This window comes from Chaetodon auriga, chromosome 18, assembly GCF_051107435.1.
Source record: "Chaetodon auriga isolate fChaAug3 chromosome 18, fChaAug3.hap1, whole genome shotgun sequence".
Lineage (NCBI taxonomy): Eukaryota > Metazoa > Chordata > Actinopteri > Chaetodontiformes > Chaetodontidae > Chaetodon > Chaetodon auriga.
The window spans coordinates 6,748,704-6,766,012 of record NC_135091.1 but is presented as its reverse complement, the minus strand read 5'-3'; the positions used below and the strand labels follow the sequence as shown (position 1 = coordinate 6,766,012).

At 44.7% G+C, this 17,309-nt stretch overlaps 1 protein-coding gene across 1 annotated transcript in view; it reads right to left on the bottom strand.

Moving 5' to 3' along the window:
- The window catches only part of fut8b (fucosyltransferase 8b (alpha (1,6) fucosyltransferase)), an 80,194-nt gene extending 63,249 nt beyond the window's left edge, over positions 1-16,945 (bottom strand). The window contains exon 1 of the mRNA XM_076755687.1: positions 16,755-16,945. The gene's annotated coding sequence lies outside the window, so the exon portion shown is untranslated. The remainder of the gene's footprint in view (positions 1-16,754) is intronic.
- Positions 16,946-17,309: the final 364 nt, after the last annotated feature.

The window sequence follows — 17,309 nt, the reverse complement described above, 5'->3', positions numbered from 1 at the left end:
GGCATTCCCTCACCTGCCCATGCTGCTTTTTCACCAGAGCCGCTCTTTTTCTTGAGGTTTTTGTGTAATTATGAGGCTGCAACAAAGACTGAAACTTGAGCTCTTTACAATAATGCTGCAGCTAATGACGATTATCATTCAAAGTTATTTTCTCAATCGATTAACTGGTCATTTGTTCTATGAAATGTCACAAAGTAGTGAAAAATTCCCATTTTACAGAGCCTAAGGTCTTATTTATAACAATCTGAAACACAAAGATATTAAATTAAGGGCTGCAACTAGCAATTATTTTCATGACTGGTTTCAGATTTCCATTAATTGTTTGGAGAATAAAATGTCAAAGAAAACCAGATCTTCACATTTAAGAAACTGCTCAAATTTTAGGCCTTTTCCCCTGAAACTTAACTAATCAGTTCAGCTGTATTTCCTGGTTTCAGTGGGTTGTGGTCACATCTGTGCTCCTGCACCACCTACCATGGAGTGCACATAAACAAACGATGTAAAGCTGCAGTAACTGTACACAAATCTGTAGGCTGCTGTGTTTGACTGTTTCCATTTCTGACAAGTTTGACTTTGCTGTTATTACACCGCTGCCTTAAGCGTGGTTCGACCAGGTCGGACACAGTATGGGTCTATTGCTTCTTGCAGTGTTGCCTACATTGTAGGTCAATGCACACACTAACACAATCATGTTCAAAAACACACACATGCACACAAACACATGCAGAGCAAGGCCCCTTGGCTATACAACCACCCTCTTTGCCTCCAATATAATATATGTTGTTTGTTTGCTGGATCTGAACTAGCCAGCAGCATTACCCCGATGCAGCCAAGCGTAGCCTGCACTGGACACACACTCTGTCAACGGCAGTAAGCAAGCAAGCAGAGTAGTGCACTGCCAGAGATATGGAGCAACAAATCTATACGTCTCACAGAACGGGAGGGTGTGGAGGGGGCAGAATTTGATAAACAGCGGGGGTCAGCAGGCAGGTCAGCACAGCATTAAGTTATTCTGACAATTTTGATCCATTGCACACAATACTGGGACGAGGCACTGGGCGTCACCTAAGAGGGGTAAGGGAGAAAAAAAAAAAGCGAATGGAAAAAGGAAAAACTGGCAGGAAGCATAAAACAAACAGAGACCGTCTCTACTGCAGGAGATGAGAGGAGATAAGAGACATCAGAGGGAGAGTCTGCTTTATCAGAATGCAACGAGAGACCAGGAGGAGAAACGCACTCCCTCCAGGGAGAGGGGAGGAGAAGAGATGGGCAATATGGAGTGGGAGAGCTGACGTAAAACTGTAGTATAAATCATGTAGAGCTGCATTAAAAGAAAATTTAACAATAATACACTTTGACTTACTGCAAGACTGACTGAAAATACAGTATATTGGAATATCACAGGCAATGGAAATAGAGGGGAAAGTGATGGAGTGTTCATATTTCTGCTCTTTACTGTATAAAATGGTCTTCAGCTCAGCGGGGGGTGTTGGGACTCGACAGGGAAAAGTAAGGCCTTTGTTTTAATTACCAGTTCAATTATCAGGCAGCTAATGGTTTGGTAAATATAATGGGTTAATAACCCAGCAAGCGAGATCAATCATCTGATTGTCATTTTGTGAAGCTGGACAAAGTTCCAATTTAGGCCGCCTGCACATGGAGACGTGTACATATGTATATACTCTGTGTGTGTGTGTGTGTGTGTGTGTACTGTGTGTGTGTGTGCTGTCGGATCAGTGAAGAGCACAAAGCAGCAGCCATTCCTGAGATGAGTTTTCCATTAGATTTTTGTGTGAAACATAAAAACTGACCCACTATCAGCTCTTAGCGGTACATATCAGGAGGTCGTTTTCCGTAAGCCGATGATCCTGATGTTTGGCAGTCTGTCATGTTCACAAAGTAGCTGTTAGCAGCTTGTCGAGTGTAGGTCAACAGTCTAAAATGAAAGAAAAAAAAAAAAAAGAAAACCTCTCTCTCTCTCTCCAGCCACTGTCATAGACAAAAAGACGAGGCTGTGTAGGGGGAAATTATTTTTGCAGCCTTTATGTCCTAAAGGTGTGTTAAATCGTGGTAGTTTCAAGATAACCTTATGTACAGTGGATCCATTCAGATTAAGTATTTCAGATATGATTGTGTTTGAGGCTGTGCATGTGGGCATGAGCCCAATGAGGCAGAAAGGGTGCCAGTAGCCTTTGAGGAAGGAGCATGTGTCCGGCATCCACCGCTGTTGTGCTGGGTCACAGATGTCACCTGCTCCAGCAGCCTGCCTCGCACCACTCGCCCTCCCCCACCACTTGCCCACTTGTAAACAGCACTGCACCGGAGGGTAGGAACAAGCAGCCCACAGTGCTGTTACTTATTTGGATTGTAAATTATTGTTTTGCAGGAAAAATCTGATTCAACCACGGACTGTCGCTTGGATAAAAAGAGAAATGTTATCCAGAGCTGCTGGCTATGTGATGTTGCCATGGCCTTGCCAAGCACTGACACTGCAAGTTCAACTGAACGAAAACACTGCTGGCTAGCGGGGCTGGTAGCCTTAAACGCAGAAAATTAGCCCTGAAAGAAGCCTGGCAAAGGAACACATACTTAAGATAATGTCAGCCACAAGAAAAAGTGTGAAACCACCATCCCACCAAATAAATCAACTATGAGACAAAGGAGTGTGTGTACGTGTTTGCGTGCGTCTGTCTGTGGCGAGAGCATATAGACTCTGCTAATCTTTCAAAGGAGCTCCGTTGCAATGGTGTGGTCATCTTTTTGAGAGGCCCTGAAATTCCTTTTGCACGCCTCACCACTTGTTTGCTTGAGAAGCCGAGAACGCTTTACCACAGGAATCCTCCATGGAGATTGTTGATGTGTGGATCTCTCTCTCTCTCTTTCTCTCTCTCTCTCTCTCTCACACACACACACATTAAATGTGCCCACCCACACATCGCTGACTTTTCAGAGCGTCTTCAAATTACCACGCATATTAGCGAAGCACTGCCAAGACCCCTCTTTTTATTATTCCTTTTAATCTCGTGTGTTTACAGGGTCAGAGGCTGCCCCGACTCCACCCTATGCCCTTCCTCTCCCCATCACTCCTCCGCCTCTGTGCTCTCCAGCTAGCAGAAACAAGACAAGTGGTTGCACCCGGCCTTCCACGGAGGCCCCGCTGCACTGCGCTGACAGATCAACCTAGGACAGCATGGCACGCTCCTGCTGCACGCCTGCCTCCTCTCCCAGCACTTGCCGCCAACCAAACCCACTTGATACCAACTGCGATTCGCTTCTCAGAACAAAAACAGCCGAGCAGTTCTGCATGCCAGTCCAATGTGTCATGATTTTAATTAATAATCTGGAGCATGTTTCAAGTTTTTTGGGTTGCAACTGGGTGTCTAATAGTTTATGATTTCCAGCAAAGATTAAAGCGTCGGTATGCCTTAAGCAAAGCGGATAATGGAACACTATCTGAAATCCCCTCCTCATACCTCCCACAGCCTGTGCATAAGGGGTAGGTAACTTTTATAAAAATAACTTTTTGCCATTTTTCCTAAAACTCTCACTATATCCTGACAGTAGTACATGAGACAGATAATCAGGTTCTTCTGGCTCCTCCGATTGCTCCTTGCATCTGGAAGAATCCACCGCGCCTGAGTGGAAACAACCAATCAGAGCTAGCTGATTGTTGGGTCTCACGTCAAGGTCCTCACATACCGGCGCTTTGGGTCCAGTTGCCAACCCATGGCGTCGGTGTTTGATGACCTGGGATTGAGACTCATTAACTTCCTTTCTCCAGAACTGCAGACTGCACCTTTCAAGGAACTGCATTCGCCAATTTTTGCAGCTTTCCGAAACTGATAATCCGAATACCAGGTCCACTTCAAGCAGCAATTGGTCAACAGCAACACATGCAGAGCAGATAAAGTATGCAGGATCTGGACATTTAATTCTTCACACAACTACTGTGTTCATTTTTTCTACAAAGACAGTGTTGGAAAGTGTGCACCGTTACCTCCATTTGAACTATTCATCAACTATACTATCACGTCCTTCTTTATGACAGGCATAAACACTTTTGCCTTAAGACATGTTAGTATGGCACTTTGTCTCTCTATCTTTGTTTGTTTGAAGCATATTGAACCCTGCGCTTGCACACACCTTACTTCAGAAAGGCAGCAGGGTTCATACATGCATTCAAGGACAAAGTAACTTTCTGGTAACAGAAACAATCAGGAAGCTAATGAACAGTAAAACAGTGCGGTTCAGAGCATGCTGTACAAGCTGCATGGACAGCGTTGGCAGATGTTTTTTGCCTTTATGTTGGCTATAAAAGGATAGCCTTGTTAACTTCACTCCTTTGAGTGAAGGCCAGAACGGAACCTAGGGAGCAACTCGCACTGTTTCAGCTTTCAGTCGATGAACATTACTTAGTTTAAGTAGTTAATCTAACTCTTTTCAAGTTTAATTTTGGAACAAAGTCCCGAAGTTTAACATTCAGGTAAAGTTCATTATACAGTGGTCAAAATCGTCATTTTCTGGACTTCCTACAAGAAAAACCCAAGGGCACGAAGAGGGTTCACTCAAGTACGAAGGCAGGGGCATGAGCGCAATGTGGGGGCCGAGTGGGTGCTAGCAGCTCATGCTTCTAATCCCAGTTAAGACAAGCCCGGCAGGCAAGCCGACACAAAGGAGCTTGGTCCAGTGTTAGTGGAATTAAAGCAAAGCCTCTCCTCTGTTGTTATGCTAATCCACAAGACAATGATTATCTGCAGGGCAACGTTGCCACGGTGATAAACATGGCTCAAGAGTGCCTCAATTAGGGCGCCGATTGCCAGAGGAGAGTAAAGACCGAGTGAGGCTGATGATGCTGCTATGGACGAAGAAGAGAAGAAGAGCGCGGAAGGCGTTATTTCAAGCAAGTGGATGGATCAGCCTTCAAATAGAAGCGTAAACTCTCGGATGAAGCTCGATCTTCACAGCTTGACCTTGGCCATACTTGACCCTCTCCATGCCGTAAAGATGTCCCTGCTCACTGGGACGAGGACTTCAATAGTGAACATGTTATTAGTTCTCAAATGCACACACGGTAAATTATTCTGCAGCGACTACAGGGTACCATTATGACTCTCACTAGCATGTTGTCTGTGCGTGAGCATGAGAAATAACGATAAGTGAGTATGCCATGCAGGACTGCATTCATCCTCTAATGTGACAGCACAGCAGTTCAGGTGGTTGCACTGTTTTGGTTTTTGTTTAAACATCAAGAGTTGGAGGACAACCATAACACTGGATTCATCTATAATAATCCTTCATTTACGCCACAAATCAAAGTGCGGAGGCAAAGCCCTCACCGGGCGTTTAAAGCTCCTCACTGAGTTGATGTGCCAACTTCAATTCTTTGCCGTTGTCACAAGATCAAAGAAAAGTAAAAACCAGGCTAGGGGAGGCTGTTTTCTGTTTCTGGAGTGGCTTGTCACATAGCTATTTTACAGATGCATATTTGAAAACTTGGCAGTGTGGCTGGCATCGCACGAGTGTCTCCTCGATCCTCGTCAAAACTAGCTCTGTCACCGACAGGCAGACAGTATACATCCCACTGGTTCAGAATACCTCCATCCTGTCTATCCGGTCTTCTGTTACACTTTCCTGCTGTTTCCATGAGGAACATTTCATCATTTTTTTTGGTATGTGGTCACTCACTTGCTCTCGCTCACTCCCTCCTCTCCCTGTCTGTCCCACAGCTCCAACAGTATAATAGGCCTTGGACTGCTGTGTCATCTCATTGAGTCCTATTAGGGGCTCTTATATCTGACTGGCATGTTGTTATTGCTCTCCCAGACCACAGCTAAAACTGAGGAATGGGTCTGCCAAGCAGGCCCTTTACAGTCCCCTTCGCACTGATGGAACTAGCAATAAGGAGCAGTGGGGTTGTGGCAGAGGGTGATACCACGACAACATGAAAGAAAGGGAGGAGGTGACACCATGTGCAGCAACACCCCGGGGGCTACATGGCAAGCATGTCGGATGCAAATGGTCTCGTGCTGGTTTGCTACGGGCTTTGCCAGAGGTGAATGCCAGTGATGCCACTCTCACAAATGCTGAAGGACTCAACAAGCTTGCAGGGGCAGCAAGATGCTTAACATGAAAATGCTGATCAGGGTTAGGTAAAAAGACACATCACTCCATGACATCACTTTAAAACCGCGAGTGAACTTTGCTTTTGTAGTTCAACTGAGAGGTGACTCTTCTCCATCTCGATCGTGGCACGTTAAATACAGGATGGTCCCTGCTCTACTGTTTATGTAAATCAGATTGATATTTTGGCTCCATTAACCCCATAGTTCTGAATCAGGACCTCCATTGTTTCAATCAAACAGTTTGTGAAAAATCAGGCGTAAAAGCCAGCGTTTCAACAGCTGTCATTTCAGAAACAATCAATATCAATCAACAATCAATCAATTTCATATCAGCTTGCACCACAGGTTGTGAAAGCTAATCAGGCTAGATCAATACTAATAATAATGATGTTAATGGTGTTGAATTTGGTAGCTTACCACTAAAAACTGCATTTCTGGCTTCTCGCCCAACAACAGGTGGTCACAGATCCAGAGGCCTGATTCCAGGCCTGTGGATCTACGTCCTGATTGGGACGCTGTGCAAAATGTCAATAAAAACAGAACGCAGTCATTGCAAACAAACTGTGTTTACTTACAACAGTTTTATGTTCCTGAGCCCATGTACTAATATCCTTTACACAGGCACGTGTTCACAAAGTGGTGAACCTCGATCCATCCTCACTTGTGAACGACTGAGTCTTTCCAGGATGCCCCTTTCATACCCAATCATGATACTCTCACCTGTTACCAATCAACCTGTTTACCTGTGGAATGTTCCAAACAGGTGTTTTTGGAGATTTCCACAACTTTCCCAGTCTTCTGTTGCTCCTGTCCCAATGTATTTAAAATGTGTTGCTGCATCAAACTCAGAATCGGCAGATATTTACAAAAATCAATGAACTGAATGAGGAAATATATATTGTCTTTGTACCATTTCCAATTGAGTAAATGTTAAAAAGTAATAGCCAATTATCACATTCTGTTTTATTTATGTTCTACACAGCACCCCAACATTTTCTGAGCTGCTGTTATTTAAACTTTATTTGCAAATGATGAAAGCTAAACTTAATGAGATGAGGAATTAAAAAGGATTCAGACTGGGTAAAGGGATACTGGATTCAGATTCGATAAAATGCTGTCAAACCCCAGCCGTAGTGGTAACGTAGTAAAACAAAGGTGGCCTATGAATCTGACTGGGAGCTCAGTGGAGGTGTTGGGTTTGGACAAGACGTCCTGCATGGTTTACAGTCTTGCCCTGCAAAACTGGCAGACCTAGATGTTACAGTTGCAATGTTTTTTTAACCCAACGACCCCCTCTATGACAAAAGCTGAATTGAAATCAGAAATGAGAAAACAACAAGGGGGAATCAGAACAGGGACAAAGACAAACAGGAAGGGAGGGGAAAAAGAAACATGAAATATTAGAGGCTGATTTGTTCTTTTCCCCTTTCTGGGGTTCATGGAGCCTCAAGAAGCATCAAAGAGAAGCAGCAGCTGCACTTCCCAATTCCCAAACTGATAAAAGACCATGCTATCCTCCTGCTCCTCAAACTCACAAAATCTTGAAGCTCAGGCTCATGCTGGTAAAATCACACTCTTCCCCACATGCAACCAGCTGAACCATAGATACATTATGCCTGACTGATACTTTAGAGACCCAAGAGAACACTTAACCCTCCACTGTATCAGTCACTAGCTCAATGCTGGGAGAGATTACATTCTGTAGACCAATGGTTTAAGTTGTACCACAGTAAAAAAGAAGGCTACTACACTCTGGTACTGCTTCCGAAACGGCGCTCAAAAACAAATAGAGCTGAGGGAAAAATTGGTTTCTTGGACATTATTTGTGAAGCAATTGATCTGCACGGCATGACATGAGAGGAAAGAATGCAAAGGCCAGGGGATGACATGTGACAAAGATAATGAGTGCGGCATTCATGTAGCTTTCTCGCACAGCTCAATTCACCCTCAACAATATGGTAACTGTTTACACAAGAATGCACAGCTTTATTTCACTTCTGCAATTACTGTTTTTATAAGTGATGTGGAACTACAAAAAATCAATTTGCCCCTTTTTGATGGAAAACCCCTGGCAGCCAATGAGAGAAATACATGTTACTTTGCACAAGACATGACCATTACTTACATGAACTTCCCCTGCAAGCCACAAAAACCTGCCATCTATACCGTACAAGGGCAGAAAATTCATATTGATACTGCGGCATAAAATAATGCAATATCTATTATGCAAAGCCTGCAACATGGGCATTATAAATTCAGTTTATAACTCAATCAATAACTGAAACACTGGGCATTAGAGTTTTCTGGCACACAGAACTCCTTAATACCCAGAAATATCATTAAGCACCAAGAGATTGGACATCACTTAGAGGTCCGTTGGGAGATATTCCCACAGTCATCCAAAGGAGGGGCTCCTGGAAATGTTTCAAGTCACATCTATTAAATTAATATAACCTTAAATCTATTCTTCAAAATGCATTGCAGCTGCAATATATGTCAAAATAATGCTGATGTTTTGTCCACACTGCAGATCTAGCTCTGCGACTGTCCTCTGTCTTTGGGTGAGTAAATTGCTCAGGTACGAATTAATGTCAAATCAGTGCGAGGATCACAGTGTAATCCACTCCTTAACACTTCTGTGATCCCTCTGCACAATGGAAATGCAGATATTTCTGCCTGTTTGAGGGGCGTGCATTCAATGAACAAAATCAGAAACATCAAAATTGTCCACATTCATGTAGTGGGGTATGCAACTCAAAGCCAATGGTAGCATTAAAAAAAATATTTACTGCATCCTGATGAAACTGAATCTGTGACACAAATCCTAACATGTTAACTTTAGAGGTTGAATTCAGCCACGTATGTAACACACCATTCACAGTTATCCAAGTCTAGAGTCCCTCTTTGCAAAATACCACCCTGATCCTTTCCTAATGTCCTCAATTAAATCCACCTCAGCCCTAAAGGAGAGTTACAAGAAAAGAAGTAGAAAGAACAATCCCCCCTCAGATACGCTTACGTGGTTGAAAATCATCAATATGTGATGAACAATGCATTCCAGGAGTTATTCTGCGATTGTTATCATTACTATTTTGTTGTACCCACTTTCTTTCAGCCGTCCTCTTCTAATTTGACTTCAGTTAGTGATTTCCTATATTTCCCAGAGTGCTTTTCAACAAGCCCCCGAGAAAAGGCCTGACAAGCTCAATGGAACAAGCTGTTTTATTCAGCAGTGGGTTATAGACCTATATGCAGGGGGTGGGGGGGTAGTCAGCATATCAGTGTCTTTTTTTAGTCAAAAACATTGTGCACTTTCATTAGAACACAACTGTCTTGTTGCTGCATTGCATTCTGGACTTTTGAGGCTGCTTATTGGAGAAATTAGCATCGCAGCCTGGTTAACAACGGATTTCTGCCAGTATAGTCATTGATCATCACTTAAAGGGTTCAAAATAAAGTCTTTTTGGTTTAATTGTGAGGGGTGGATAAGAAAACTGGAAATTTACAGTTGGGGTTGTCAAAAAGAGGAAAATGTGACATGACACCCTCTACAGAGTAGTTAGAAAAATATCATCAAGCAATTAAATGTTTCCAGCAACTAACCAGTACCATTACCTCCTAACTGTTTTAAGGTGGACTTTTCCAATAAGGGAATATTCTGAACATCTTTTAAAAGAACCTAATTAAGGTTTTGGCATCAAGTGGTGTCAGATCAGACTTTAATGTGCTTCTGATGACTTATAAAATTGAAAATGGACATGTCCCTTCACTCCGGGCAGATCTCCTTAAACCTTATACTCCATCCCCATGCTCTCAGAATACAAGGCTCTGTCTGTCCCCAGAGTTAAAATGATGTTAGCAAGCTGCCGGGCCTTTTCCTATCGTGCCCCTTTCCTCTGGAATAACCCTCCCGCTAATATCAGACAGTTTGACTCTGTTAAGGGCTTTAAATCCAAAATTTAAACTCATCTTTTTGCCTTAACTTTCAGTTAGCTGCCTATTACTTCAGGCCTTGTACCAAGTACCACTATCCTCACTGCAGGTCACTCTCAGTCTCATCCCAATCTATTAAGCCTAGTACTTACAGTCCATGTTCGTCCTGCCGACAAGAATACTGTAAACTTCCTGACAACCACTGCATCCCTCTGACCCTGTGTTTGTTGTTGTCCTACAAGAAAATGAGGATCCAAGCTGTGTGCCTCTCTCTCCCTAGTTTCTCCTGCTTGTCCTCTCTATTCACTAAGGCTTCTCTTTGCTGGACCATCGGCATCCTGGGACCTCTCTCTTTCCTGGCTGTCAGTGCCTTGTTCCACATGCTGTGGATCTGGATCTCCCTCCTCCAGGATACTAAGCCTCTCCTCTTGGTTGTATGGAAACTGCATACTGCAATTTTACTATACTGGTCTACTTTGGACACGTGTCCATCTGTCTGTCCTGGAGCAGGGATACCTCCACTGTTGCTCTGTCCATTAAAGGGTTTTTTGGGGGAATTTTTTCCAAAAACGTACAGAGGGTCCAAGAATAAAGCCCATTGAGGAAAATTTGTGATATCGGGCGATAGAAGTAAAACTGATATGACTTGACAGGAAGTTTATCTTTACATTCTGTACAGTAGATGACTGTGTCTGCATTGCGTAAATGCAGATTTTGCTGTATATTCACAGTGTGACTGCTCCCTGATTGCTAACCCACAGTCTTCCAGAGCGCCATGCTGGGCCAGGTGACAGGACTCCTGCAACGGAAATCCAATCAGGCCAATCCTCTACGATCCCTCACAATCCTCTCAGCCGCCGCCCTACACCGCCAACCATGTGTAACACACACTGCACATGCCACACATGCTTACAATGAAGTCTTTGATAGATACGGAGATGGACACATGCACATTAACCACCTTACCTCCCGTGAACTTGGTACAGACAACCAGGGGCTTAGCGCTAAGCGAAACACTGAATCCCTTCCAGCTACGAGGACCATGCAGTGCAGCTGACCTTACATTCTGACCTCGCAGCAGAGGTCACACAGATGAATTTACCCCTCGGGGATCAACAGTGTAACAGCAAAAATCCACAAACACCCCCCCAACCATGGCAAACAAACCCTCTAGAAAGTAGGACTGGCACCAGTGACATAAATAGCCCCCCGCCTGTGAGAAAGATAATGCAGGCCTTTCATCAAGGTCCAGGTCCCGCTTTGCCGGGGCCTGGGGTTGAACCCTCTCTGGACCTGTGTGGCGGTCACACACAGGCCACCCAATACTGGCCAGTACTGGATCAGATACCACTGGCTAAATGGAAGTCATTCAATAGTCCTCGTGTGTGTGGGTAGAGGTGGAGTGGCTGCTGGGAATTTGGGCTTCCTGTTGAAAACAGAATAATATCCACAAACCCCCGTGCAGAGGCAGGCCTGTCACACAACCTTTCTACACAAGTGTGGGAAATGCACCCATTCTGTCAGATGAGCTCATAGTCCTCTTCTTTTCTATTCCTGTGTGTGTGTGTCTTTGTGGGCTTGTGCATTCTGTGTTCTGGCTGCAGAATGAATTTGGGCTATTGTCACTGTGATCCTAATGGCCAGCATCTGGCTCTCTGGCGCTCTTTTTTATTTTCTGGGGTGGAGAGAGTGGAGAGTGGAGGGATGGGAGTGAGGTGGGTGATCTGACTGCTTATGCCTCAAGCTGCGCAGCTGTCCCAATTACTACCTCTCTCTTCTCTCCTAATTTCCCCTTCGTACCCATCTGCCTCTTCTACACTCCAAATCTCTGTCCCATCCATCCGTAGATGCCACTAGTGTGGGTTTGTACTTTCAGGAGGCTTCCATGCTAGAAAGAGCCCTTTAGCAGCCAAAGAAGGTTTAGATCCTGTTTTTAGTTCATCGCTGTGGGGTGCATAAGACCCAGACAGTGCAGTATCTTGTCAGGCGGCTAAGAATTTTTAGCAGCATCCCTGAATCCCTCTAGCCCTCCATGCCTGCTCTGATCCTGGCCTGAGCTGTGGACTCAGAGGGGCTGACAATGCTGTTTGATGGGCCATAGGCACTGAGCATCAGGGGATTTTGTGGGTAGGTGGGTGGGTGGTTGGCAGGGAGAGGGGGGGCTGTTTGTGTCCCACAGTGAGTCCCTCAGCAACTTCTGATGAGCTAAAAATTCTCAGTGTGTGTCACACACATGTGAATTCAGTTCCTCATGCAGGGGAGGCACCAGAAACTTAACTGTATTCTTCTTTTCCAGGTGCTAAGCATTCACAGAGGTACAGTAAAGAAAAAAAGGAAAAAATACACAGACACGTAGATATACATTTTCATATGTATGCATATACACAGAAACAAATGAATGCAGAAGCATACGGGAGGCTGTACAACATGGGGCAGTTAAGTGCTTCCTATTGAAAAGGAGAAAAAAAAGGGGAATGAGAGAATTTTAAGCGCTGCATGTAGATGGGTACATGCCCATTTCTGGACGGCTCCAATGAGCCGAGAAGAAATGTCGTAAGACCCACTTCCCAGCTCAGGCTGCAGCAGCAATAACTCCCCGAGATACAGAAAACGCAAGCACACATAAGTGAATGTGCACACACACAGACAAACACACACACAAATACACATCCTTTCTGATGTGAGTGCACTGCAGGCTGGGTTGTCTCCCTGCAGGGCCAAACAGAGCTGGGGCAGCACACTCTTCAAGGAGTAGTTCAGGTCGGGATCTCTGACTGGTCTGCGCCTCAGCCCAAACCTAACACACATTCACACATCCTCCAAACCCACCCAAGACAGCTGCGGCTAAGGCATGATGTGAGCTAGATCCAGTCCCTACACAAATCCAATCTGATGCCACGTGGCTATCGGGCCAAGGCCCTATTGTGCCTGTCTGACTGAATCCCTATTCCAAACTCCCCATCTTCCATCCTGTCTTTAGACATTCAGCTGAGTAAGACAGGTAAACAAGCAGCGAGACATTTAGACAGGCAGACAGCAGGGCAGGCCTGCTGGGGCCTTTTCTTTTCTGCTGCCGGAGAATGCTATCAGCCTGGATCAGGCTGGGCTGCTGAAGCTCAGCTTCAGCAGCCCAGCCCGCTTTTCTCCATGGAAACCTGCCCCACACTCGTCCTGTGATTGGCTCGTACGATCACTAGACAGACACTCTGTCTTACAATACAGATAATAATGGCCCTCCAGTAGGATGAGAGCAGGAGAAGAGTGATGACAGAAAGGTCTTTTTCCTACAGATTTTGCCCTTTAGAAAGTCTGCATTCAGCAAGCTTACAAGAAACTGGAGACTACAGGTATGTTGCACTGCACATGGCATGCAGCTGATTAGCTCTTCAGTCCCTACTCTCATGCACAAAGTTTTTAACGTCCTTAATTTCTCATCTCTTTACTGGCGTCTTCAAAAGCCTATAGGGTAGAGGAGACCGAAAACAGACAGTAAACATTCACATGACAAATGCCAGCCAAATGGCAACATTGGAGATACAGTGATTGTTCACTGCATTAACCAGCTATTCTTTGTCTTTCTTGTCTTGACGGACCAAGTCTTTAATAATAAGGCTCAGAACTCAGATGGGTGTGTGTCCATGTATCCATCTGAAATCAGTCTTTCCCTTCCTCAAAGCAGGAACAACAAAGGAAAAAGCTTCTTTTCAGCGGCTTCGGCTCTATTTACAGTACATTGTCTGGAATTGGGGAGCAGAAATACCCTGCACATGGATTAACAATACAAACAAAACAATGCTTCCAGATGAGCCTTCCTCTTTTGGTAGCATTGTTACTGCAGCTTGCTACAAGCATTGCCATGCCTTGCATAGCCTCTTCACTTCAATGTTCTTTGTGTTTGTAGCATGAGGACTCCCAAACTGGGAACATGTCTTCAAAATGTGCTGTTTGTTTCCTCCATTGCTCAATTCAGCCTTCTCTTCTCATCCGTCTGACGTCTTCAGAATAAAAAAAAAAAAAAAAAAAAGGTGGTGGGGGGGATCTGGGACACCCGTGTGCAAAAAGGGGATGTATAAACAGCACACTGAAGCCAATATCAAGCATTATACACACACTGTACAGTGCGCCAAAACACTGTGATGCCTGAAATTAGAATGGCTTTTCATGCAAACAGAGGCACTTGCTGTGCAGGTGATAGGCTGGTATTGCAGACAGAATTGAAATGAAAAACAAATCCAACTGCTATTTTAAATAAAACTCCACTTGGCAGTGGCTTGCTGCACTAAACCAAAAAAGAGAAATAGAGCTTGCCATGTGACAAATGTGCACAGCGTTAAATACAGATAAAACTATGAAATGAGTCACCGCCCATTTTTGCTCACCACATCTAACCTCTTTGGCAGAGCAACACTAATATGTTTAATGAACTCATTAGTCAAAAATGAAGACAGACAGTGGCATGAGGCATGGAAGGTGGAAGCACAAAGGGCACAGAGACAGAGGGGGGAAGAGGAATGAGAGAAAATAGAGCAGCTGAAGTCTGTATGTGTGGGGTGGGGGGTTCTCTAGAAAGCACACTCTCCTCTATTATAGATGCAGTATCTTGTGTTACAGTACCTACATGGTAGCAAATGCAACATTTGTCTGAAGCAATCAAATCAACAACAAGAGACAACACAACCTGGGAGGCATTCTGCAAAAAAAAACGTCAGAAATGCTAAGTCAATTTCAAGGGTGAGTTTGACTGTCATCACTACTATTTCATTTAAGTGCTTCATCAAAAATTACACAGCCTGGAATGAACTGCTCTAATGTAATTATTTGCACTTGGCTGATATAAATGGGTCCACCCATGGCTATGCCTATTCATTCTAAAAATGGTAAAGCCCAGATCACAGCAATTTGTTGCCAAAGCATGAGTCACTTTGCTTTATGTAAAATAATTGGCCCCTGACAGTTTAAAACAGTTAAAATTCAAATAGGCGTCTATCTGAAGCAGCACATTGCTCACCACTGGAATTTAAGACAGAGTCCCTCCCGCCGTGGCATAGACTGCTGTCACCGCGATATAAATGGCTGTTTACTTATTCATGAATGGGTTAAGGCTAATAACTCAATCAATCTGCTTCCAGTTACCAAGGCTGACTTTATTAGATAACATTAATGATGCATTAGTTGTCCATAGGTGTTGAAGTTTCTCCCTAGTCAGCATCTACAATTCAAGTAAGAACACAATGGATATTGGCTGAAAATGGATCAAAACTTGGGGATAATTGGGGGACCATGAAACACTGTGAGCTGATCATTTATAGTCAGACAATATGCTGACAAAGAAAGGAAAATCCCATTGCTTCACACAGATGAAATATGCCCTGTAATATCAGCTGCAGACACTAAGTGATATGGAATGCTACAGTTAAGTCACAAACCAGTTTTATGCAAACACAATAGGATATTGCACTTATTTTCCACTGAATGCGTCTTATTAAATGAGATTAAAAGGAGCATTACAGTATACTGCTCCCTGACAGACTGGAGTTTAGATCTGAGATCACAACAATATTACACCCATCCATTCAATGAGCTGTACATTCACCACAAGCCATTCCACCATGAGGGCATACATCCTCTAATGGGTGGTCCTGCTGGGAATTCAACCTCTAGTCTTACCAGCACTGACGCCAGACTCCATCAGATAAGCTACACTGAACACAGAACCACATGCACTAGCTGTGGATGTGGGTGCTGCCATTTGTACTATCGTTAGCCCCGTAAAGTGTGTGAGAGGGAGGAAGGGGTGGGAAGCTGAAAGCACCCTGCTGGCTCCCTCTGACTGTCCTGGTGTGAGGGAGAATGGACTGACTATTTCATAATCACATATCAGAGGGCCTTATGACACATTAACCACACCTCCAGATACTGAAAACAAACGCACGCCTGGCTGTGGTCATTATTACCAGGCAAGTCCTGAACGTAGCGGCGCACTGAGGCTGAAACACAGGCAGCTGCTTTGTCTGCCCGCCACACATCACACACACACAGCGACGGGAAAAGACACTCGAGGATACACACCCGTGTCAAACACCACCTCCTGTGTCATGTGTCTTCATTTTCACGTTACGTGTGCGAGGTCAAACGCATTTGGGTCTCGTTTAACGGCCAGAACTGGCGCTGTACATGCCCACCACAAACAGAAAACAAGCGCACCCGGACAAGCTAGCTTACAAGCTACACGCTTCTAGCTCTGTTGATGCTTTCAGGCTTGAACGAGGCAGCCGAATTAACGCACTTTGACACCCGTTCGCTCACGCGGCGCAGTCCAGGTAATGCCGCGGAGCTGAAGGAGGCTTCAGGCTAACTGCCGTAGTCGTTGCGCGGATACGCCGTGAATTGTTTTGAACATGCCCACTTGCTTCCCAAACGCGAAAAAGCAACAAAGAAGAACGCGGGCCGGTATTTAGGGGATGTAACGTAACCCAAGAAGCAACGGAACATCCCTCTGGAGCTGAACAAAAACGTCCGTATAACGGTTCTGACAGAACGCGGACCTGAAATTCCTGCCTGCCGTGACCGCTATCTGGTCACCGTGATCTCAGCAGCGACGCAGTCAACAGGCCGGGATGTAGCGGGGGAATCTATGGGCTGAACGCTGCCTCCGTAGCTTCGACATTTCCGCCATGCAGCAGGGTTACTGTCACCTACCTTGGCATGGTACACCGGCGTCCAGCGGCATCCGACCGGGGCGGCGGAGGCTGTGTGTCGCAGCGGCAGCCGAGATTTGTTGCTCCAGAAAAGTGAGTGGAAAGGCTGCGGCGGAAGCAGGAACTGGGAGAGCTGGGATGTCTGAATACGGCAGTCGAGGCTGCTCTGTGGTAGATGGCCGGTGTCAACGCAGACCTGAGAGGAGGGGAGCTCCATATCCGGTCACAACTTTTCAAATTAATAGTCTGTTTGGGCACGTAGTGTAGTGACTTTTAACACAATGTAGTGTTTCTGGCATCAGGTCCAGTTTAGTTGGTCAGTTGCACTTGACTCTAGCACCTGTCAGGCATTGATAATTAATAAAATACTACAAATAAAGACAAATGGCTGTGCTTTGAGGTACAACTCCGTGTTAAATGTTTACTAATTGGACTTTGTTGAGCTTCCTTTAGGTGTTGTGATGTATATTTGACTATTTTTGCCAAATGCAAATTAATATAGGCTTTCAAATAATAAGCCACCTATACCTTCCGTCTACCTACATTTGTATTTTAT